Raw genomic sequence first — 24,678 nt, forward strand, 5'->3', positions numbered from 1 at the left:
TTGATTTAACAATTGTTTATAACCTGTCAAGGAAAAAGCATAGTTTTCGGACAATTTTACAGGTGTCTTAAAGCGATCCAGAGTGGTACTTTGTTAAATTATCATTTTATTTAGAAATGGCACGCAAGAATTCTCGGCGTGTCATTTCTCGCTTCTGACGTCACGAATCTAATATGGCTGCGGTGACTACCCAGGAGCCTTAAAAAGAAATTCAAAAAAGTAGGATTAACTTCCGAAAATTATCTATGCTGTGTTAACTTTGATTAATAAATATATTTTCCGATGTTCTATTAAATGTGCTTAACAATTTATTATTGCATATCCTTGAACATTTCTGTAAATTTCTGTAATAAAGATGTTGTGCAAAAATAAATTCGTGCTAAGACTAGTTGGACGATCAAGATATAAAGTTGATGCGGAAATTCCAAACTTCACAAAATAAAGTGATAATCCATTATTATTTTCCCAATGTATTATTGTCAAACGCTCCGTTAAGCATTCCATTGTCAATGCGTAGGTGAGATGTTTATCTCAAACAACCCTGACCAGATGTGAGTACACCTTAACGCGTCGCTGCTCCATAGGTGTTCCCCGGTTTCCAACGCCACGCGACGCGACACACACGCGAGCGAGCGAGCACGAACGCGCGTTCGTTCGATTGACCAGCCGCGATCGTGCGTAAACGATCGAGCGTATGCGTGCGAGCTATGCACGAGCGTGTGAGTGTGAGGTTGCTCACCTTGCACGACCTCGCCACGTCACGCGTACACATTTAATTCGCTGCCGCCCGGCGTTGAGTATCGCCGAGCCTGAAATAATTGGAGAGACGAGAGCGTATGATTAACGGATTCGTTAATGCGGTCGAGTACGTTAGCACGAGCAAAGAGCGGAGATAATTGTTTGCGGATTTCTACGGAAACTACATGCTTTAAGAATGAATTCAGGTATGCACGCCGCGCCAATTATTTTGTAATCACACAAACCTTAGCAACCTTGGTTTGAGTGTGAAAAGGTTGATGAAAATATAGCGAAATAATTAAAATAAAGCTTTTTTGTTTTGATTTTATCATGTCAAGAAAGTAATTATTATTGACTAAAAAGAACTGAAATTTTATAGAAGTTTCAGTGAACAACATAAATAAAATAAAATAATTGCTTTGGCTTTATTATTTTACTTGTATCAGCAATTTTGCATTTTTACGATATACCATAAATTCATTCACAAGATCCATAATTATACATATTTCGAGATGACACACTACGCACAACTCCTTATCAACTTCAGATATTTATCTGAACACATTATTCGAACGGCGGAAAGTACAATGAGACGAACTTATGCGAGCCTTTGAGCGATTAGGTTTGCGGTGGAAATTCCAGCACGACCATAGTTATATTCAATAGGTAAAACTAACCCCAGCTAGAACCACCCTTTCTACCAGGAGGTCCTGCGCGACTGGAGGTATTCTCGTCTATCCCGAAAGTAGCCTGGAAAAGCGGGTGGGTCGGAAAGCATTCCCGAAAAGTCTAGGCGACCGTACCAGGAATGCACGCCGGCTAACAAGCTATTTCCGCCAACCGGGCGGCTTTCCAAGATGTTTTCTTATGTTACTACGACATTTTCGCTATAACCCATAATGTCAATCCGATGACCTATCGTCAAGTATCGATTAAATAAATATCTAATTTCGCTCCATTTCCTAGCGCTTTATAAGTCATTTGGATCACGTTGCATTACATTAAGTATCATGCATAATGTAATGCATGTTATAGAATATGTTGTATTGTGTAATGTATATTACTTTCTATTTGCATGCAGCTTTTGCAGTTTATATTAATTGCATGCTCGTAATATTGCACTAGTGACATTCGTTTCAATAAAGCCGAATATTCGATAAATTTGCAATAATTTGTTGCGTAAAAATAAATAACCGTCGCTGTTTTGTTTTCTTAAATTAATTTCGCTGATTAACGCGAATTGGACCCATTTATTGTCGCGAGATCCTTTCAACGCATTCATAATCTGATCATATATTATATGTCGAATTAATGTCCAACGAAATTAATAAAATAATGCGCAGTATCGGCAGTGGCTTTTACGCGTCAACTAAATTGATTGTCATTATTCAAACGCTTTAACGCTGAAACAGAGTATGAAAACAGATTCTTGTAGAAAATTGATGTCATACCATGAATCATACAAATTTTATAATAAATTCAAATCTTTAGTCATGCCTGCAGAGAGGACTTTCAAACATCGGAGAATTTTGAATTTATTTTACTTAAATTGCAATTTATTTTATTAAAATGAGAATTGTGTTACCAAAACTATTAGAGTTGGTGGATTTAATTAATTATACTTTCGCATTTTCATGCAATTTTGCAGAATAATGCCGATGTAAATGATTCTGTGTTTTATAGTATTCCGTCAACTAGGTCATCATATATTTATAGACATATTTAGATAAATAGATTTGTTTGGCAATAATGTTCAAACGGAATAGCTTCAGCTAGGCGCGCATGATCGATGTTTCGTCAAAGAATGGCACGATTTTTTTCACGAAAATGGAATTTTGACGAAAAATTGAAGCATCAATGTAACAGGCTAGCAAACGAACGAGAAGGCAGACGGCCTGGCCAGAGGTCCTGCGGGACTCGTGGACGCGTCCAGCCGCCCATTTTCACCGGCGGAAAATCGGTGGCCTTCATGCCAGAACTCGACGTGACAATAAACAGGCGCGCAGGAGACGCGCGCGTGCTTTCGCTTTCCCTGACCTAGCTCAGTCCCGGAAATTGAGGGGAACAAGGTCTTCGTCGAACGAGAAAATTCCCAGCACCGGGAGGGTGAATTTCCCTCACGACTAGGAGGTCATACGTTGAAAGAAGCAGTGTTCGGGAGAGCCTTGCCCGTGGGATGGACCGAACAAAAAAGGTCGGAATTAGCTAGCGCTGGTCAAACATCAATAACTGTAACGGAAGCATCGGGCTTCGGAAAGAATGTCGCACGTTGCCCTTATTCTTATATTTCGCTCGATCTTAGCTTATGTTTAAAATTTAAGTTCACGTCCAATCCTTTTCCATTTTTTAAACACAGTTGTACCTGCGTTACAAATGCGTTTAAAAAACCTATTCATTACTTAATTGGCAAAAAACTCGGATGATTAATATTTTTAAAATATTTATCGAACTGATCTTACATTAATCTTGCAAACCATATCGCGAAAAAACTTATCAGTCTCATTTTGGAAACATAATAAAAAAAGGAAACACATATAATGGAAAGGCTCATGTGATAGCTATCAAATAATATATTAGAAGAGCATTAAGAGCCGTCGCGAGATGTTAGTGCGAAAATTTTTAATATTAGAACATTAAGAGCCGTCGCAGGATGTTAGTGCGAAAAAAAGGAAACTTTTGATGTGAAAATAATTTTTGAAAACTTGATTGCGAAAATCGGGTTAAATAAAGTAAAATATTAAGTAGAAGTATAAAAAAGGGGGAAAAATATACTATCGCTTGAATAATCGTTGCAAACAAAACTGAATTGCAATAGTTGGAAATCGATTGGTTTTGAAATTGAAATAGTTGTAAACGCGTGCGAATGTAGCAGTGCGATTCTAGGAGAATCTACTAAAAATCCTCTTCTGTTCCTGTATTCCTGAGACCCGGTCTTTCATAGTTTCCCCAACTACGCATTTTCCATGCAGTATGCTTAACCGTTTGCCCCACCACGACTTTGATCCTTCCTCGCCTCTGGCGTCCACCGGCTTTCCCGTGGGAGGAAGGATCCCCGTTCTCGCATAGTCTCCTAATTCGGGATAAGTCATAACTCTCCCTTCACGTGCTGTAGCACATACTTCCGAAAATCAAATCCATATTACGTCGGCTCGATATCTCGAATTAAAACCGTGTGCGAGGTTCTTCCCGTCGACGCGCAAAAATTAAGAAACCATCGGCATTCTTAAGGCGATTATCTCTCGCTTATCTTTCCGAATAAAACTTTTTACAAAATCACGCAAAAAACGGAAGAAAGATTTGCGTTTCTGTGACGAATACGCGACATCATCATTATATCAAGTACAACGTTATCGAGAAGAACGCACTCGTATTCCGGGACAGAGGGAGAACCCGCAATCCACATCGCCGCCGCCACGTGTCGTCGAGATGCGTCTGCGGGGATGTGTGGTCCTCTCCCCGTTTCGCATCCTCGGCGCCAACATGTCCTCCTGTTTGCGCCTAGACGTCGGCGACGCTGTCGAAGGTGCTTGCGTCACCACGCGCGCGTCAGTCTAGTCGGTGGGGTGACGCGTGGCGTCACGTTGCGTCGCGTCGCATCGGTGGCTGTCGCGGAATTAGGAAATCAGTCGATGATCAAGACACATCGCCGGCGCATTCGCGTTGTCTCCTTACCCGCGGGAGACGACGCTGCGCGTCGCGACGCGCGCCTCTCTCACCCCACATTCTCACGAGCGTTTCCCGCGGGAGACCCACCTGCACAGGTGACGCACAGGTCCTACGGGGGTGCCGGGCCATATCCCGGTAGAAAAACTGCCGATTTGCCCGAAAATCCGGGACTCCCGTACCAGGCTGCCAGGAAACCGCTCATAGTCTACCGGTGAGGTGTAACGCGCCGCGGCCGGAGCTTCGCTTTCCCTCGGGATGCGCGTCGGGACGCGCGTCGATTCAAGCGCGCCGAATCGCCAGCCGGCGCCGAAAAGCGCGCCCATTTCACAGGATAGCAAGCGCCGCGGAGGTTCGTCGACCGATATGCACAGGCGCGAAGACTCCGTTTCCTCCTAATATCACGACGTTCTACACCGTGTCAACGACACTCGTCGGTGTGTTTAATCAATAAAAAATAAAGCTTCCGACGATTACAGCGAAAAGTTGATGTGACTTGGTTGATGTATAATAAGGAAGATGTAGTGTCGCATTAAGTTGTCACTATTGCGTCTGAATGCAGAGTTTTCTAATAATTAAGAAGCGATATCTATATTAACAATCTTTATCGATATCTTAATAGATTTGTCGAGAGGTCAAAGGCATTATCGCGGTATGCGAATTTAGCTGGTATCTTTTTGCGAAGCCTCAAAAAAGCGCATCGAGAATTTATGATATTTTATACACTCGCCGATATAAAAAATCTTAGTACAACTAATTGCATTGTCTCGTATTGTCTGATAATGAAGGAATGAGACAGTGAGTTTAAAAAAAATGCGTCAGAAGTGAGCGGAAAAAAAAGCGCGTATGCGGCGAACATGAAGATAGAGGAGCATCGCTGTTGGAATATTAATGGCTAATTAATAATCAGGCTGATTAATATCAATGACATCAAATGCGGTGCATCAGTTCAGCTTAATAATACCCTGTTTACGGTGTTTTAATCATCAGACCTCATAGCGCAATATAAATATAAAACTAAACATTGCTATTTCTTCTCTAATAAAACGCACATTAGCTATTTAGCGGCGCTTTTACATTAATATTTGTTAGGAAAATGTGGGAAATTTTAACAGGAGACACTTTTATCTACGATCCCTTCACTGCGCGTAAAAAAATTATAAATAAAAAATAATAATCAAACAATTATTATTACATTAACAAATCGATACTTAATAAGTACTATTCTTCAAATCTAAATTACTATCGCATTTCGCAAGTGTCGTATATGTTTTCCAAACATTTTGTAAAATGGACAAAAAATCTCAACTGTTATCTCGCGCAATGTTATAAACTTCAGCTCTACCATCGCGTCGGGCAACATGCGACGGCGCCAGTCTCTCCCTCCCGCAAGTTTTCGTGAGGTCATAAATTTAAGTATTTAAAGCACCGCGCCGGGGTTTTCTGTGCGATGTAACGTTGATAGTAAAGCCGCAGGGTGGTGTATGATTTTCGCATCAGCGGTCGCCAGCAGTAACCTACCTCCCCGCGCGATACGTTTTCCCACCCCCTACGTATGCGTTAACCCTCTCCCTGTTTCCTCTCTCTCTCCCTCCCTCCCCTTCTCTCCCTCGCATCCTGTAATCCCTTGCGGTCTGCCGGAGTCTGCGCTTTCCCAGCCGGCGTACCTACCGCGTGTCTGAGCTCCTGATAGGTTACCGCCTGTTCCTTTTCTTCCCTCAAAGACACCCCCGAGGGAGTACACGCGCGTACTTGGATTACGGACGAGCGCGGATCGCCGATTGTGTCCTTTACCAGGAGCACCCGGGGAAATCAATAGCGACGCGTATGTCGCGATAAGAGCATCGCACAGAGAGCTACGTTACGGTATTAGCAAAAAAAAATTTTTTTTAAATAAAAAATTACATGACGCTGAAATGTCAAAAGGACGACATCGGAGCGCGAAATAACTCGTGCAGAAAAGTAAAGGGATTAAGTCGATTTTTCGATTGTAACGTAGCTAATTCCGACGTTAAACTCGTTACTCATACGATTGCAGTCGCTCCAATGACATTATTACAGAGGCAATAAATAATATATATACCTTCCTCTCTCTCCCTCTCTTTCTCTCTATACGTTCTCGCAGATAGAAAATCTATTAAGAATTCATTCGAAACGTCCGATGACCGATCGAATGAATAAAACCAAAAAACGAATGAGGACTATCAATTGAATTGATAAATTAATGTAAAAATATAATAATTGTCAATAAAATCACTTCTGACAACTATAAATAAATTTTCGAAATAAATCTCTCCGGCGTACTATTTTTATGACTCCCCCGAGACGTGAAGCAACGAGTATAATGAAGCTTGTCATCGCGCGCGCGCGAGAGAACGCTCGGTCGAGCGTGTAAAAATCGAATGGCGGCTTATCGAAACGCGTCGCACGTTGCTGCGATTCGGAATACAAATGTGGGAAACGCCGCGACACCGTTCAAATGGAAATCTACAATGGCAATATCCCGGCGGGGCGACTCTCTCCGCGCAGTATACCATTATAATCCCGGCACTATTAACAGTGATATAGTAATGTTCCTAGCGATTAGAGTATTAGTAGAGTTTCCACCCTCACTCCATTGTCTCAGCGACCCGTGCACACATTTCTAGCTAGTATAGTTTAAAATCTGACAATTGTATTTAAAGCGAGCATAAAACTGTTGTGTTTAATCGAAAAATATGAAAAATCTCATTCAACCGCACTAATATATTATATATTGCGCTTTTAGCATTTTCAATAATAATTGAAGTGTGAATCGTATAATTTATAATAACTAAAGACACCAAAGCATTAATGAATAAGTTTCAACAAGTTCCGAACGCATTAGAAACTTTGTGTATTGCTCTCACGTCATCGCTTTCAATGTAAATTATTCAGCGCCTTCAATCTCCTCATCATCAATTTCCTTTCACTCCACCTTCAATCCTTCCCCTTTCTTATCTCGTACTCCCTTCCTCTCGCCTCATCCCTCGCTCTCCCGTCCTTCATCCTTATCCCTCGCCCTCGTCCCCGTGTCTCCGCCGTCTATCCCTTCCTTCCCTTTCGCTAATACCTTTATGTGGAAGTTTCGACTGCGCAACCGACACGCCCGGATGAAGTTACGAGGGCATAACGCCGGCGTATATATATAACGTAAACGTAAAGCGCGGAGTCTGACGCATAGCACGTAAGTCGTAAAAGCTAGTTGAAGTTGGTGCAACGTCGTCCAATACGGATATCCCACCTTTTACGCGTGGGTGGGTGTGCGTGCGTATGTAGACGCGCCCGTGGGCGTGCGTGAGTGTGTAACCCGTGTGGACGCACACGCGGAAGCGTATCGCGCGTACTCCGCTTTTACGTCCGAAGTTAAAGAGCGTTTCGTTACGAAAAGGCCCTTCGACCTCATCGGAAAACTCGGCTTCATTGCTGATGACCGTGCGAATAATAAAACCCGGCCAATGCCCGGGTAAAGCGTATTTTGTTACAATTCTGGCTCCGTGCGGACACGCGACAGGACGGATAATGCTGCAGATATAGCATTGCCGGCAGTGGTTCTTATTCTCTTATGTTGAAGTTTCTCGTAACTCCTAATTGCTGACCCGGCCGTGGCCAGCGCGGGATAATCACCTGTTCGCCGATAAAACGATGATTCGTTACTTAGAGAATGATTTTTCGAATAGCGGCGCTTAGCCTCACCGGTAATTTCACTGATTATAATAATCAGACACCGACGTAATTATGAGACGCTGTAAACTGGTTTCGCCGTGTTGGGTCTCTTTCCGAGATTTCGCCGATATTTTAAGCATACTTCGCCGTAATCCAAAAATTTAATCGGCTTTTATTATAATTTTATAAATCGTCATTTATAAAAGAGACGTAATTCAAGCCTAAATGTCTTGGCTTCTACGATTAAATTGCAGGCAAATTGTCAAATTATAATAACGTGAAGATGAAAGCAATGTTTAATATTGCTTTTTTTTCAGGATTATACAAAATGTTTCACGTCAAATTTCGAAATCAAGCAATTTAAAAAAATATAAAGCAATTCGATGAAGAGATGCTTTCTTAATTAAAAGCATTTTTTATCAACGTATTAATTTAATTTTCATGTTCGGAACTTTACGCGGAGCACCCTAGCTTTTTAAAGACATATATCTGTTATAAAGAAGTTAGGTATGCCGATGATTAAAATTCTGGTAGCGACTCGGAATGCCCGTCACACGACATCCTTGCGCAACGTAGATCAATACCGAAACTATGAACATAGCGATGCGGGGAACGACTTTAAGGAGCAACCCGCCCACATTGTATTGCGTACCTGTGCGCGAGAGGATGACGGGGAAGGCGATGTGCGCGGCGGGTTGGACGTTATGATGCTGCATTGTGCCACTTTACGACTTCCGGTTCAAACTGCCTTGCCTCGCTCGCAACCCTTCGTAACTCCTATTCCACTCAATCCCCCGCTGCTATTTCCACCTCCGTCAGAATTACTTCATTTTCTCAAGACGTTTAAAGCGATTCTATACAAGAGCGGCCGTATTCCAAATAGTTACGTCGCTTTTTAATACACGCGTACCTACTTCTAAGAATGCCGGACGACACGAGACGAGAAAAATTGTGATAGTACAAATTATGTTATTTTAAGATAATTGATGAGTAAAGTAAACCGTAAAGAGAGATAAAATGTGTTATTAATATTAAAATTCAAACATTTTTATTCTATCTCGTATTAAAAGAACAAGAGGAATAAATAATATCGTAATTATACAGTTCTGCTTACTCGATCTAAATCTTATAATTCGCGATGATGATTTATGATTTTGCCACATTGTGGATATATCGAGATCCCCGCGAGATGTTTATTTCTCATTTTCTCTCGCGCAGACCTTAGAATTATTCTATCATTCTAATAGCAGTATTATGAAATGCGCTTAAACATAGCGTTGCTTTCGCGATTAGCGGCGTTTAGTTACGGATAACAAGTTTTCCTCGGAAAAATAACACCACGAGTCATCGTAATTTAAGTCGCAACCGGTGAAGTATTAATTAATAAGACACGGATCGCAGCGTGTGTAAAGCAGAATAAGTAACCAGTTTGTGCCTCTCTAAATGCAGACACTGTCTCGTATCGAGGCTGTCGTAAATGCGTAACCGCACGACGCAGTCACGACGTGTCATTAGAGGAACCAGCCGCGTCAATTAAACTGGCCGGCCTGTAACATCGGTGATTATAAGAACATCTTCGCCGGGAAGGTTGTTCAGCCATTGATGTTGGAAATAGAATGCCGTTCGAAGATAGACGATGGGAGTTTCGTGGAAGCCGGCAGGAACGAAGTCGATTAACGAGCCGAATTTTGCACGGGGTTCCCGCGCGGGGCACAATGCAAGGAGCCTCAAAATAGCAACCTGCACACGCTTAGCAGGAAGGAATGAGGTTAGAAGTTCCCGGAACTCCCCTAGCGAGTTCCCTTCTGTTCACGAAAGGGATCAAAGCGACCGTGGTTTGGCGCTCCCAGAGGAACATTTCCCGGATTCACTCCTGAATCGAGCCTTTCGCGAGTTTAGAAGCTATGTCTGCTTGAAACAGTGAAAATGGCTGTTTCACAAAGAAGATTGCACGAACGAAGAAGCTGTATAAATTTATGTTTCATATTTGAGATAAAAGAAAGATAGAAAATATCAAACTATGTGAAACTTATTCGTGGAAATAAAACGTCTATTTCCTTTTCTCGTGCCGAGCCCACGGTTCAATCCTTTCGAACGCTTTCATAGTCCAGAGTTCCCCGAGCTCGAAGTAGGTCAGAACTGGTCTCTCGACGCTTGTATTTCGCGACTCTAAAATGTAACCGCGAGCTGAAGCAGCGCTCCGCTCGATAATAGGTATTTTGTACGTTGCAAAAATATACACGTCGCTCGTCATTCCAAAAGCGGATTTTCCCCGACTAACTCTTTATTCATGAGATCCAATTATCGTTGGACCATCATCGTACGGCCTCCACGAGCTTGCTACCTGCTTCTGGCAGATAGTCGATATTCGCTATTGCATAATTGACCGGGACGAGCTATCCCACTCGTAATCCTATCGTTCTTCGTTTCTCCTCGCACCGCGAATCTCCTCGCAACCCTCCCCACCTCTTGCATCTTGCACGTTAATCGCGGAACGCGAGAATATCCGCTACGAGAGCGTAACCCGGTTTTATCTCGTTGCGCAAGCATCGTGAAGCACGCCGATCGAACCAATCGCCCGATATCCATTCATTGCGGCGACCGCAGCAATTCCGTTCCGGATAAAGATCGAATTACCGACGTATCGCATTCGGGGCGATTTCGAGATACGACAGTTTCTTACGTGTACCTGTACGCGTATTTAATGGTCCGTATCCTCGCTGCAGGTTCCACGTTAAATGTGGCTATCTAATTCTCCTTGCAGATTTATCCTGATAATGATTCTCGAATGTGCGCAAGTACAACGTAGAAAATTGTATTAGCGCTAAAGAGCGGATCGATTGTTTAAACGAGGTTATTCAATAGAATGTTAAAAATGGATTTCATCGAATTTTATATATAAAAGAAAATTGTTAGTACGGAAAAAGATAAAACGCAATAAAATGTCAAGCATAAGGACAATTATTCAGTGCAAATAATTATTGTAATAATCATTACGGATGTAATACTACAGATTTACTTCTGTTTTTCAAAAAGTTTTGAAGGTTGGAAATGATTTTTTTATGTACGTATATTATAGTTTTGTTTCGAGATCAATATATTTAAACCATAAAATTTCTGAAATTTCACAGAAAACTCCCGAGAAGCAAGACTCTTTCTACTCTATAAACATCCACCCATTCTTTTAATGACGCCGAACAAACGGCATCGAGTATAAGCGAGGGTGCCTCTCGCTACTTGGTACAGCTTTTAGTACAGTTATGAAAGAGGGAAGCCGGTCTCACAAAGACGAAAGAGATGATCAGTTTACCGAGAGAAGGAGATGAAGAGAGAAGAAAAAAAGATTCTCAAATCACAGAATTTTGCGCCTTTGAAAGGTTTTTTCCTATGAAAATTCCTATGAGAATTTTTCTGTCGTTGCGCGCATCGCGAAATTATTAAATATCCTCTATTCCGCGCGCGAGGAAACACACTTATTTATGCTACATTTTTGCGACCATGTATCTTCTTGTATCTTCACGTCATCCGTCTTTTGTGAGTATAACGCATCATTATAACGGTTTCCTCTTCGAGAGGAGAAAATTTCTTTTCCTCGATAATGATCGAAGAATGTATTCGATTACGTATATTGATGAAATGTATTAGGTTACTTCGCGTCGTTCTCGAATACGAAGTTTCTCGAATGTATCTTTCAAAATAGAAGATGAAGAATAATAAATATAATTTTATTTTCAGGTTTTATCGCTAAAATGTTTATTCTAAATTTAAATGTTGTACTAAATTTTTGCTAAGAAAAGAAAGCCAACACAGTTCCATATTTAAACATAATGTACCGTTACTCGCTTGCTCTCTTCTTGAACCTCTTAGTGTAGCTTAGTGTAGCTTTATTTATGTATGCGTTTTATATGTGTTATACAGGGAAAACCAAAAATCGTCATTCTAAAATTATCATCCTAAACTTAAACAGAGATCAATCAGGGATTGATTTGCATTGAACAGTATATTCTTTCAATCATTACTAAGAAGATCAGCCTAGTGTTCTGGCCGAATAATAATCAGTCATTAAAAATAAGAAACCGATGTTTTACAGCGTTGCTTTCGAGACGATCCGCGTTATTCACTTTACGGCGAAACTTCCCAGCGCTCGGGCCTGACAAGGGTTTAATTTCAGAAGACGCTATAAAGGACGTTATATGCTGAGACGTCCTGTACGCTCGACGCCCTAGTAATGCAGGAAATACGCCCTCGTAAAGTAGAAGAGGTAAAAAAAAAAGGAAAAGAGAAGAAAGGGTAGAGAAGGGAGGCTGGCACGGAAACGCACATTGACGTGCGTTCATCGCGTGGATGTGCGGGTAAAACAATAGCGGGGCAAGAGCTAGTACGGTTCTGAGGAGATGAACAGTGAACAAGAAAACAGACCGAGGGGGGGGGGGGGGGTAGAGAATACCGCTCCCCCGGCAAAAAAAAAGCTAAGAGCGAGTGGAACAATACCGACGAACGGATCCCCAGGGCGTGTTCCGCCCGCGCGTGGACACACGCGTGTGCGTGCGCGAAAGTGTGAGGCGAGAAAGATGAAAGGCGCGAATATAAGTATAAAGTCTCTGGGTTGTGCCGGTTGGATGAGTATTACGGCAAACGAAGAAGAAAACAGCATGTAACATTAAAGAATTCGAGCCGAGTTTCCTTATTGACGCGTAACGAACGAAGTGATTGAAAATAATCGCAAATAAAAAATTTTTCAAAAAGTTTATAAATAATTTTGCAACAACAAAGCGTGTGTATAAATTCATATTTCCTAGAAAAAGGTTTATGATAATCTTCTCCAAAAATCACTCCTTTTAAATAACTTTATCATAATATGCGATTAACGTTAATTCTTGCTGACGTCGATCAACTTAAAGAATCAGACGCGATTTCACTTAGCACTAAATATGAGATTTAAATGCACAACCGAAGCTCGACCCCGAAGGATTCGCGATCGGGTAGCAACAGTAATTTCTTGCGTAGAGATAAAGAGAGAGAGAGAGAGAGAGAGAGAGAGAGAGAGAGAGAGAGAGAGAGAGAGAGAGAGAGAGAGAGAGAGAGAGAGAGAGAGAGAGAGAGAGAGAGAGAGAGAGAGAGAGAGAGAGAGAGAGAGAGAGAGAGAGAGAGAGAGAGAGAGAGAGAGAGAGAGAGAGAGAGAGAGAGAGAGAGAGAGAGAGAGAGAGAGAGAGAGAGAGAGAGAGAGAGAGAGAGAGAGAGAGAGAGAGAGAGAGAGAGAGAGAGAGAGAGAGAGAGAGAGAGAGAGAGAGAGAGAGAGAGAGAGAGAGAGAGAGAGAGAGAGAGAGAGAGAGAGAGAGAGAGAGAGAGAGAGAGAGAGAGAGAGAGAGAGAGAGAGAGAGAGAGAGAGAGAGAGAGAGAGAGAGAGAGAGAGAGAGAGAGAGAGAGAGAGAGAGAGAGAGAGAGAGAGAGAGAGAGAGAGAGAGAGAGAGAGAGAGAGAGAGAGAGAGAGAGAGAGAGAGAGAGAGAGAGAGAGAGAGAGAGAGAGAGAGAGAGAGAGAGAGAGAGAGAGAGAGAGAGAGAGAGAGAGAGAGAGAGAGAGAGAGAGAGAGAGAGAGAGAGAGAGAGAGAGAGAGAGAGAGAGAGAGAGAGAGAGAGAGAGAGAGAGAGAGAGAGAGAGAGAGAGAGAGAGAGAGAGAGAGAGAGAGAGAGAGAGAGAGAGAGAGAGAGAGAGAGAGAGAGAGAGAGAGAGAGAGAGAGAGAGAGAGAGAGAGAGAGAGAGAGAGAGAGAGAGAGAGAGAGAGAGAGAGAGAGAGAGAGAGAGAGAGAGAGAGAGAGAGAGAGAGAGAGAGAGAGAGAGAGAGAGAGAGAGAGAGAGAGAGAGAGAGAGAGAGAGAGAGAGAGAGAGAGAGAGAGCAACTGGAGTACGTTGGCCCCGAGGGTGCGCCGCGCGGAAGCCTCATGGAGTTCGCCATAGTGCAAAGGTTCAAGTGAGGCAAGACCCTCGAAAGGTCAAAAGTTCGTTCTCTTTGCGTGCGCCCTGCGTGACATCTTCGAGGGTTGACGGTGCTCCTGTCGCTTGGCAACGCCTGCTTTGGTCGCGGAGAAAAAGAGGACACAGGAGAGTCGATCCACTCTCTCTCCTCGGTCCGCGTGTACTTTTTTCCCCCTCCCCCTTCCCCAGTCCTCGCGCTATTTCCCCTGTATAGCTTTATTCCCTCGCGCCACTCGACTCATCACCAAGTGGCGGGCGTCACCTTAATTGGACCGCGGCAATCGCCGGAGTCTGCTGCCCTCCGCGAGAGTCCGAGAAAGGGTGGAAGCCCGAAAAAGCGTCCTCTTTGAGAGCACCCTCCTCTTTCGGAGATGCATCTTTCAGAAGCCAGGGAGATGACGAGTCGTTTGAATCTTAACCCTTTGTGAATCCAATCCCATCTTCATTACTTAACTCATGCAAGCTTTATTAAAAATCACGGTGAAATATACGAGAAATGTTGACGAAATATGTTAATCTGTAGTAAAACATTTCAATTCATAATCATTTGTTTTCAATTGCAGTGAAAACATTTTGCCACTAAATTCAAAATAGATCAATTTTAAGCTATTGAAGATATTGACCTTCTATTTAATAAAAAACATATGCAAATTTTTATATTTTGCATATATGCGTTTCATGAAGTTTGTTGTCAATGCCATAAAAGTTCCCCCGATCTGCTTTCGCGGTAAATCGTTGCGATGAAATCTCAGATGCTCATAATTCCTGTCGTAATTCGACTGTGAAAAGATGGCAGCAATCATGAATACATGAGTGCATATTATATTACTGCAGCACATCCGCATCGTGAATAACGCAATTTTAACTTTGTGATTTCATCATGATATCATTGCAAATCGCTCTATTACACAGTATTTATATACTAAACTAAAAAAAGTTGCATTTTGTGCAGAAAGTTACGTTTCCCGAAGTCTCTAAATAAATTACGTCGTACATTTTAACTATCTCATTTGAAATAAACAACATACATCAATTCGGAAAAACAAAAACTTTGACCGACAAAAATAAAGAAAAAATTGTGTAAACTTTAACTGTCCAATTTGACCAAAAACATTTCTCTTCAATTAATCCAAAGTAATTGTTTGAATCGTAAATATTTAAAATTACACATACACGATTTCAAATAAATGGAAAGAACTGAACATAAGGCTCCTGGTCCCGCAGCCGTGAACTCCGCGTTGACAGTAGCGACATAATTGTGGTAGGAATAAAAACCTAGTCGAATTTACCCAGTCGATTTATCGTATAAATAAATAGTGTAACAGTTTGACCTAATCAATTGATTCGATAAAAGTAAATTACTGAATAACATACAAAATGTTAATTTATAATTTAAAAATTTGTTTACAAAAAAATAAACGCGATAAATACAGAATATATATAGCTTAGTACCGTTACCGACATGTCCATATGACAGAAATTCTTATGCAGCGTCTTAGGTGGAGAATCGATGAACTATTAGGCGTGAAAAAATGACATGTTGACTACCCAATTTATTCTTGCGTGCCATTTCATTAATATTCGTTAAATGTTAGTACTGTGATATGTGACGTGTTCATGAAACCTGTAAAATTATCCGAAAACTAAGATTAGCAGGGAAAGCCCAACGTAGAAGGAGAATTTTCTACTCATACAGACAGCTGTCAACCGTGTGTTTTCTCGCATAATTAGGCTTCGTTTCACTGTTGATTTAACAATTGTTTATAACCTGTCAAGGAAAAAGCATAGTTTTCGGACAATTTTACAGGTGTCTTAAAGCGATCCAGAGTGTTACTTTGTTAAATTATCATTTTATTTAGAAATGGCACGCAAGAATTCTCGGCGTGTCATTTCTCGCTTCTGACGTCACGAATCTAATATGGCTGCGGTGACTACCTAGGAGCCATAAGGTAGATTACAAACGGTGTGCTAAAAAGTAAACAACAAGTATGTCCAATAATTAAAAATAATTGCATTATCTAAATTAAATAAGCTGTGAAAAACCGTAATTAGTAAACTATTGTTGTGTCGTGTTTATCCCCCTTTACACGCGAAAGCAGATAAACTATATAGTTTTAGTCGCTTCATGACATTTTTATAGCTAACAAAACGAGGCATTGTCGCCCGTGCACTCCCTCCGAAGTAATTAGGAAACGCGGTGTCCAATTTTCATGGTTTTCCGCACGAGCGTTATCTAGTGGTAATTATACGTCGGGCGGACTAATTATATGTGTTCACCTGCTAATTTTACGTAAATTATACGCCCGCTGCTTGAAATTTATATCTTAAATTACACACGCACAACCTCGTACCTAATAGTGATAAAAGATCATTTGGTGTACGGAGATCCTGAAAATTAGAGAGTCAAAAAGAGCTTGATTCACTAAGCGCCAACATTTTGTTTCTAATTATGTGCATTTAACATTTTGAAAAATCTGTTGAAAGAAATTAAATATTATTAACGTAAATATAGTTTTTACGTACATTTTATCTCTGTTGCAACTTTGGAAATTGTTCTCCCTACAATTTGTACCGCTTTTAAACCCCGATCGCGATCTTAGCACCTCTAAAACAAGGTATATTTGTCAATACGCGTGATCTGAATAGAGTGGAACGATCGAAGCTGCGGTCAGAGCTGTCCAAGATGCGCCAACAATTTCTCTCTGGCTCATATTCTGTGTATACAACAACTAAAAGGCATTCTAGAATCCGCATACCGGATGTAACCAATGTGTCTTGGTCCATCGATAGGAGCATCGGATACCAAACCGGGATGTCAAAGCTAGACAGCAACAGCAGCGGCAGCAGCGGCGGCGGCGGCAACAGCGTGAAAGCCGGCCGTGCACGCGCGGTATTCCCCGGATTCAATAAAAGCGACTACAGGCAGGTACGGCGTAGCCTCGTAAACGGGTAATCTGCTATTCAGGTCATAACCTAGCACACGTCGTGCCGGGACGAGGTCGTTTTCCCGGCAGCCATTCCGGATTCCCTTCTATCTAGGGATTCCGCGAGATACGACAACGCCGAAGGGCCAAGGCGAGACGCTAACCGGGAAAGGTGGTATCTCCCTCGCTCCTTTTCCCACCCTCTCGCCCCAGCTTTGCGTTTATGCCCCGCGACAGCCAATCCCGCAACGGCAAACGCAGCCCTTTAATATCGCACCGGGCAATTCCCAAAGTCCGATTATCGGAAATCTATTACGATTTTGGGGAAAATTTATTGGGCTCGCGAGGGTGGATGCGCTTCGAAATTTCCCCTTTCGCGAACAGTCTCTTATTAAAATCCATAATCTATCGTGAAAATTGGCGTGATTGATGGCGTGAAGCGTTATAATACATTGATTCGTGACTTGGACAACCGGGCTTAGTTCCTTCGAAAAAACAATGCTCTTGTCTCATTGTTTATTTGTGCTCAATTTGGCCAACGCTAAATTTGAAAAAAGATATTAATTGTTTTTTTTTGTTGAATTATACTTTAATTTTTAACTATTGCGCCATAACTTATTCTTATACAAAAATCGATAAAATGTTATTTTACCGCCACATCCGCCTGCCGATATTCTCGGAGTTTCGATGAATCGCAGTCGAGTCATTCAATGACGATCGCACTTTGCAAATTACGATGGAATTTAATTGCGGCATTAATCGCAATGTTGGAACTTAATAATGAATGCATTCATGAGACACAGACGCGAGTCTTTTAAGGCCACGCGTAAATTATGTCCTCTCATAAAAGTGAAATGTAAATTAGTGACTTTTTTGTGCGTACGGTGAATTAACATATACCGGATACATCGCGTGAACGCCAATTTTTTAATGCTTTCACTTTCCGCCGCGTTGCTTTTTCTCGATAAACACGCGGAGACAGGTGTGTCATTCTTTCTTCCTTCGGTCGCTTTTACTCGACAATATTCGACATATGTGCAACAAATCGGAAAAGAAGGAGAATTCTTGTCGTGTCAATTCCCGGGGCAAATATTAAGAAAGATTGGAAAACCGATCAAGGCTTTAATCTTGGAACTTCCTTGAAAGTTCAGAATCAAACTGCTTTGATATAAAAATCTCCGAAACTAAAATCGATATTATCTCATATCTTTTTTTATAAAAACAAAATAAACAATCAATATATTATAGAAGCAAAAGTCAATTTTAAATTAAAATAACAGTTTATTTTCTGCGCTTTGGGATAGTTCGTATTTTATTCGCAAATATATATATTCGACGAGAGAATGCAAACGTGGTCAGTCAACGAGTGCTATTACATTATACAATTGCGACATTATTGACATATATATTACATCATTTGGATCAATGTACCTAATATTGTACACAGCAGATTCACCGAGAGCGAACGTGTCTGAAGCGTTCGAAGCTGTCTTTAGCCGGAGACCGAGGTATTCAGTGGGTTACGGGATTCAAGATGCATGCATACCGTAAACGTATGCAAGAGTATGTACAGCCTAACAGGTTTTCACCTATGCCGCGCTTACATTTGTTCGCGTATGCATCTGTCGTGTGCAGCGCGGCATATACGGACTCGCGGAGATGCAACGAACGGATGAGCGTAGGCCGACTTGCTAGGCGACCGATCTCTACACTCTTTCTTCACTGATATCAAAAGCTGTGCTAAACGTATACACGTGACGGTATAAATTCCAGCAGATGATTCCCGATCATCAATAATATAAACCTTGCATATTTCAAGACTGGTTTTGTTAAAAATATAAATGCATATTTTGATCCTATTATTCTAAATTAAACATTTCGAACATTATTTATAAAGCAAATTAAAAAGCATTCAACACTAGAGCCATTATTCCATATATTTATATCATTCAGTATGACATATTATTTCACATTAAACATTCAGATAAGATGTTAAAGAACTATATTCACAATATACAAAGTTGATTTTTATATTAACTGTTGAAATCACACGGCATGCATAATTAATTCCGATTACTCGTAAAAAGTGATAATTTATATCGGCATTTCTGAAAGCGCGAGACTTTTTATGCAAATGAATTTAATTCACCGTCATTCGACGAACTCTCAGCAATATATTTTTGCTATTTATAATCTTCAGTGATACATCAGAATACCGAAGAATCGTTGAAAGATGACAGAAAAACGAGAGTAAATTAACGAGGCTATTAAAAACGGTTATAGTGCATATTACGATGCTGTCTAAAATACAGCATGCTATTTTAAACGGCATCAATCAGCTTTAAAAGCTGAATCAATAAATTTCTCAGCGATTCCAGAAAGTGTGTATTTTAACATTTGCAAAAATATTTTGATATACGATTCGTCAAGTGTTTTCTTAAATAGAGTATCTGGACTTTTTTAGAAACACTTTTTTTCTCGCGCAATCCAATTCTTTCCTCTTTCTCTTTTCATTTCGACTAATCCACACGCCTGTAAACTCCGCAATGGATTAATGCATCTCACGAGCTCGCTTCCACTTCAACATACATACGCACGCTGTCCTATTGGATTCCACTGCATCGGAATAATGATTAATCCAAAATTACCGATATTTTCTGCCGCTTCTAGCTTCCAGTTTGAAATAATTAGCAGCGCGACTGCTATCAACCTTCTATGCAGTCGAGAAACTCGATCGTTGATTCCGGAAATTCGCAATGGAAGTCTGTTAACATTTTTTTCGCAAGAACTGATTACATTTCTAAGGTGATAAAAATAAAAAAAGGTAAAAAAAAGGCGCCAAGTACACGCTCTTATCACAACTAAAACAAAACAGTATTGTTTTACTTTTCAAAAAAATTGTTGTATATATTAAACCTTTCAAAAAAACCTGTCGTATAGGTATATTAAAATTTTCAAAAAAAGCTATTCTATATACTTCTTACAAAAAAATGTGGTATCAGGAAATGGCACCAAGTGGAACTAAAGAACTATGAAAAAACTTGAACACTATTTCTATAAAACTCTTGTACATAAAACTCTCGTATATATAATTAATTATATTATATACTATATTTTATCATATTTTACATGTACTATACTATATATACTATATATATTATTAGATATACTATATATATTATAAAAAAATTTTTTAAATATTTAAAAAATTAAAATATTTATTAAAAAACGCAAAAAAACTTGGCGCTGCTACAGTAAACTACATGTTAATTTCATTACTTTGAGGTGTAGCAGCGCCAAGTTTTTTTGCGTTTTTTAATAAATATTTTTATTTTTTAAATATTTAAAAAATTTTTTTATAATATATATAGTATATCTAATAATATATATAGTATATATAGTATAGTACATGTAAAATATGATAAAATATAGTATATAATATAATTAATTATATATACGAGAGCTTTATATACAAGAGTTTTATAGAAATAGTGTTCAAGTTTTTTCATAGTTCTTTAGTCCCACTTGGTGCCATTTCCTGATACCACATTTTTTTGTAAGAAGTATATAGAATAGCTTTTTTTGAAAATTTTAATATACCTATACGACAGGTTTTTTTGAAAGGTTTAATATATACAACAATTTTTTTGAAAAGTAAAACAATACTGTTTTGTTTTAGTTATGATAAGAGCGTGTACTTGGCGCCTTTTTTTTACCTTTTTTTAAAAAAGGTAATTTTTTGATAGATATTATTTCTTTTTTTTTAATAATATATATATGACAGTTTTTTTATTTAATATACATATACAACAATTTTTTTGAAAGTATTAAGAGACCTCGAGTTTCCGCTCGTGTACTAGCTTTCCGTTTATGTAACGCGTCGTTAAGCACTCTCGCGACCCGTTCGATCGCGTGCGCTTACGGTACGCTTAATAATTTTCTTTCACCCATTCGAGACATTACCTTTCGTCTGCTTTTCCGATAATTTCTCGTCTATCAAAAATTGAGGCGTTTTTTTCTAGTTAAAAATTTCGCAAGACCACGCAAGAACGTAGTCAAAAATTGATAGAGAGCAAACCTCTTTTCATTGATATAATAAACAGAATGAAATATTATAGCTTATTTATCTGTTTATTAATTTTAGTATTAATCTGTTTTCTAAACATAATTAATCATGCATTCTTTAGTTATTGATGTTATCTGGTGGAAAAAAAAACATACTTATTTTATCGATAATGATCGTAATCGCTGATTACTTAATCGAGAAATTTATCGTAACGATTCGTTGATATCGATAATAGCGAAAGATATAGTTGAAATTATATCAACGAGTCATTTAAATTATAGCTGTATTTGCTATAATTGCATTATGTTTATAATTGCATTATGTTTATAATTGCATTATGTTTATAATTGCATTATGTTTATAATTGCATTATGTTTATAATTGCATTATGTTTATAATTGTATTATATTTTAAAGGTAAAAGATTTTCCCTTCATTAAATCGTACGTTTGTAATATGCTATATCATTATCGTTCGTTACTGATATTACAATTAGAAGTTGTGTACGTCGTTAAGTAATGAAGTATCGTTAATTATTAGGTATAGCATTCTATTAAACAGCACATGTTTCAAGACTTTAGTGTATGATTTGTCTAAAATAAATAAAATTAATTATCAAGGTTCAATATTTCTGTTCTATGTATATACTAAATTAGTTCTAACAATATTTATCATTTCCAGTCAATTTCATTTTGTGTTTTACAAGATTTTTTGTTTAGTTTATGTTTATAATCTTTTTTCTATGGATAAATAAAATTCAATAATATACCTAAAATATGATATAAACATTTTTTTACACTTAATTCTCTGCCCACACTGTGATGTGGATAATTTTGTTGTCAATCATAGCGTTAACTACAGAAGACGACTTATGCTATATTTTTTAAAATATAAAATTGACTGAAAATTACAAATATTGTTGAAACTAATCTAGGATACTCAGAACAGAAATATTAAACTTTGAGCTATTCAATTTTATTTATTTTAGACAAATCATCCTCTAAAGTCTCGAATCATGTATGAATAACCTGCAAAATAAAAAATTTTCAAAGGTGTAGTAGATACTTACTAAGGCATTCACATTCACCAACATATCACTTATTTCATTTAATACGAATTTCTAACAAATTTGGTCACTCGCACTACACTGCTCTGGATTGATAAGCAGTCTTGAGTGTGCACCAAAATAACAGAACAATGTAGTGCGAGTGACTAAATTTGTTAACCGAATTCACTATTATTACTTTTTTATAACACTTTCTGATCTGAAAGGTTATGTAAAAATGTCAAATCGTAAGCGCACGCAGCGCGGCTTCTCAGCGCCATCAGCGCACCTAACGTCAGAAATCGGAAACTGGACATTTTAGCAGGACATTTTAGCTGGACATTTTTATCGTATTATTTTATTTATGGCGCGAGACACTACCGTGTCTCTTGATTAGACATTTCGACTTTGGACTATTATAACTTTTTTTCTACAGCACCTACAGTAAAAACAAGCATACTTTTCTATATAATTTGGGTATGCGCTATCGATTGAGCCTATTATCAACTCAATCGGCCCAGCCGTTATTGAGATCCGATAATCTCGGCTCGTCTCAACTTTCGGGCTCGCGTAAAGATACACGGTCGGTCTTGCGCTGCGCATGAACTTGGCGCGAGACACTACCGTGTCTCTTGATATGTCGAGGCAAACTTCTTATTCTCGGACGGGTCGCGTTCATTTTAATCGTCATAAACTTAACATGAAAATAAGTACACTCGTAATTTCTTTTAAAATAATTTAAATTATTATCAATAATAAGATTATCTTTACTTCGATAGTTCAACAATGAAAAAGTTTTGACATATAATCAAATCACACGATTATCACGTAATATATTTAAAAAACGAAATAAAAACTTTTGCTGTACTGCGAGAATATCTATATTTTCAATGCGCATATATGTTGAAACAGGAAACAGGAATATGAAAACAGGAAAGATGCTAAAGTACACTATCTACGCGAAGCGAATAAAAATACGCGTGAGATTACTTGAGAATGTAAATAGTGCAGTGACATTACATATAACCGAATGTTACGAAGTTTTCGTAACCGCGAGTGTGTCATGCACCTATCTATCCACACTCGCACGATCCGTATCCATTATAAAACGAAAAGCATAAAAATGCAGGACCAAACGGCGGGACTTGCTGCGAATGAAAAATTCATCGAAAACATTCATACGTCGCATGTTACCGGCACGGCCGGATAAAAGCTTGATCGACAATTTCGCGTAAATAAAAAATGGCTCAAACGCGAACGAAAAATAAAACCAGAGCGCGGGCAATATTTCCTGGCCAGTGCGTTTCATGTGGATAACGGATCGATCGTTACACAAGCCGCGAATCTGTTTTCTGCTGTGTATCAACGAGCTATCCGCGCCCACCTCAGTTCACCCTCATGCATGAATTACGATCAATATAAATTGATAAACTGTTATCGGAAACCGCCGGGCGCTCCTACGCTTTTGGATCGTCTCGTGAATCCTACCGTTTCTCTCCATTCTCCTCGGACGAGGTTACGCTCCTCTTTCTGCGGATCCAGGTGAATAACCACCTCGTACCTTCGGCAAGGCCGGCTATCGTCATTAACCGGAATCTTTTCAGCCGGAGTCCCCGACCGCGCGGCGCGACCGAAAGTTCAAGCTGAGCCCAGATTCGTAAACTTTCTAGGAAGCCTACTATGGCAATTAAAGCGAGGTTTTGTAGCAGGTAAACAAGTTTTCGCCTATCGTAAATCATTTGAAATAGGAATAATTCTTGGTACGATTTTACCGTTAGGATTTCAGAAATTAAAATGCGAAAAATTGGACATTGTTTTAAAAATTTTCTGGAAAGCCGTTTAGTATTATATTTTAACTTTAAATTTAATTGCAATAAATCAATGCTGTTGATTAAATTACGAAATAAAATATTAAAGTGTTTTTAAAAGTGGAGCACAAAAAATTCTCGATAATCGATTATTACTTTAATATCGGTGATATCTGTATTAAATGTTAACAACCATATGTTATAAACCAAATCTATTTTCGATACAATCGTTGCAATAACGAAAGTTCTGGCTGTTAAATTTTTTTTTATTATAAATTAAAAAATTATTGAGACTCAAATATCAGCAAACATCAAAATCAACACAAAAAATGTTTTACTGTAAAAGAAATAATCGGTAACAATTTTAAACTTAATTATTTCAAGTAAATTAAGTCGTTAAGCAAAAGAATTGTGAAAAGTAATAAACTAAATATGTACATTCACAGATTTATGTAATTATTCTTGCCAAAAATTTGTACGATAATATAATCAAATTAAACATGTGAAGCCCACGTGCCTATGACAACGTTCTAAACGGAATCATCAACAAGATCATTAACATTAGATTAAAATTCATAACGGTATGGAAGCGTGTTCGTGAAATTGATTTCTACTCATCTAACATTCACCACATCGGGAATTACCGTGATGCTCACGGCAAAGGTGAAGCGAGACGATAATCCGCGCGCTTTCCATCTTGGAGGTAAAAGATCGAACGGGAGACTCGAGGAGGGGGCCACAAGTGGTCCAATCTACCGGTCATGAAACGGTTTCATG

The 24,678-nt window shown here is 39.2% G+C and overlaps 3 long non-coding RNA genes across 4 annotated transcripts in view; 1 reads left to right on the plus strand and 2 right to left on the minus strand.

The window, feature by feature from the left end:
* LOC105678162 (uncharacterized) overlaps nucleotides 1-24,678 on the minus strand; it is a 162,865-nt gene that overhangs the window by 36,900 nt on the left and 101,287 nt on the right. The gene's annotated exons all lie outside the window — the stretch shown is intronic.
* LOC136996980 (uncharacterized) overlaps nucleotides 1-24,678 on the plus strand; it is a 48,432-nt gene that overhangs the window by 14,266 nt on the left and 9,488 nt on the right. The window lies entirely within an intron of this gene.
* Nucleotides 15,422-23,685, minus strand: LOC136996983 (uncharacterized). The gene is made up of 2 exons (XR_010887810.1): nucleotides 22,118-23,685; nucleotides 15,422-19,747 (listed from the first exon to the last, which is right to left on the minus strand). It is a non-coding gene; the product is annotated as an uncharacterized lncRNA (long non-coding RNA).

This window comes from Linepithema humile, chromosome 1 (genome assembly GCF_040581485.1).
Source record: "Linepithema humile isolate Giens D197 chromosome 1, Lhum_UNIL_v1.0, whole genome shotgun sequence".
In the NCBI taxonomy this organism is placed as follows: Eukaryota; Metazoa; Arthropoda; class Insecta; order Hymenoptera; family Formicidae; genus Linepithema; species Linepithema humile.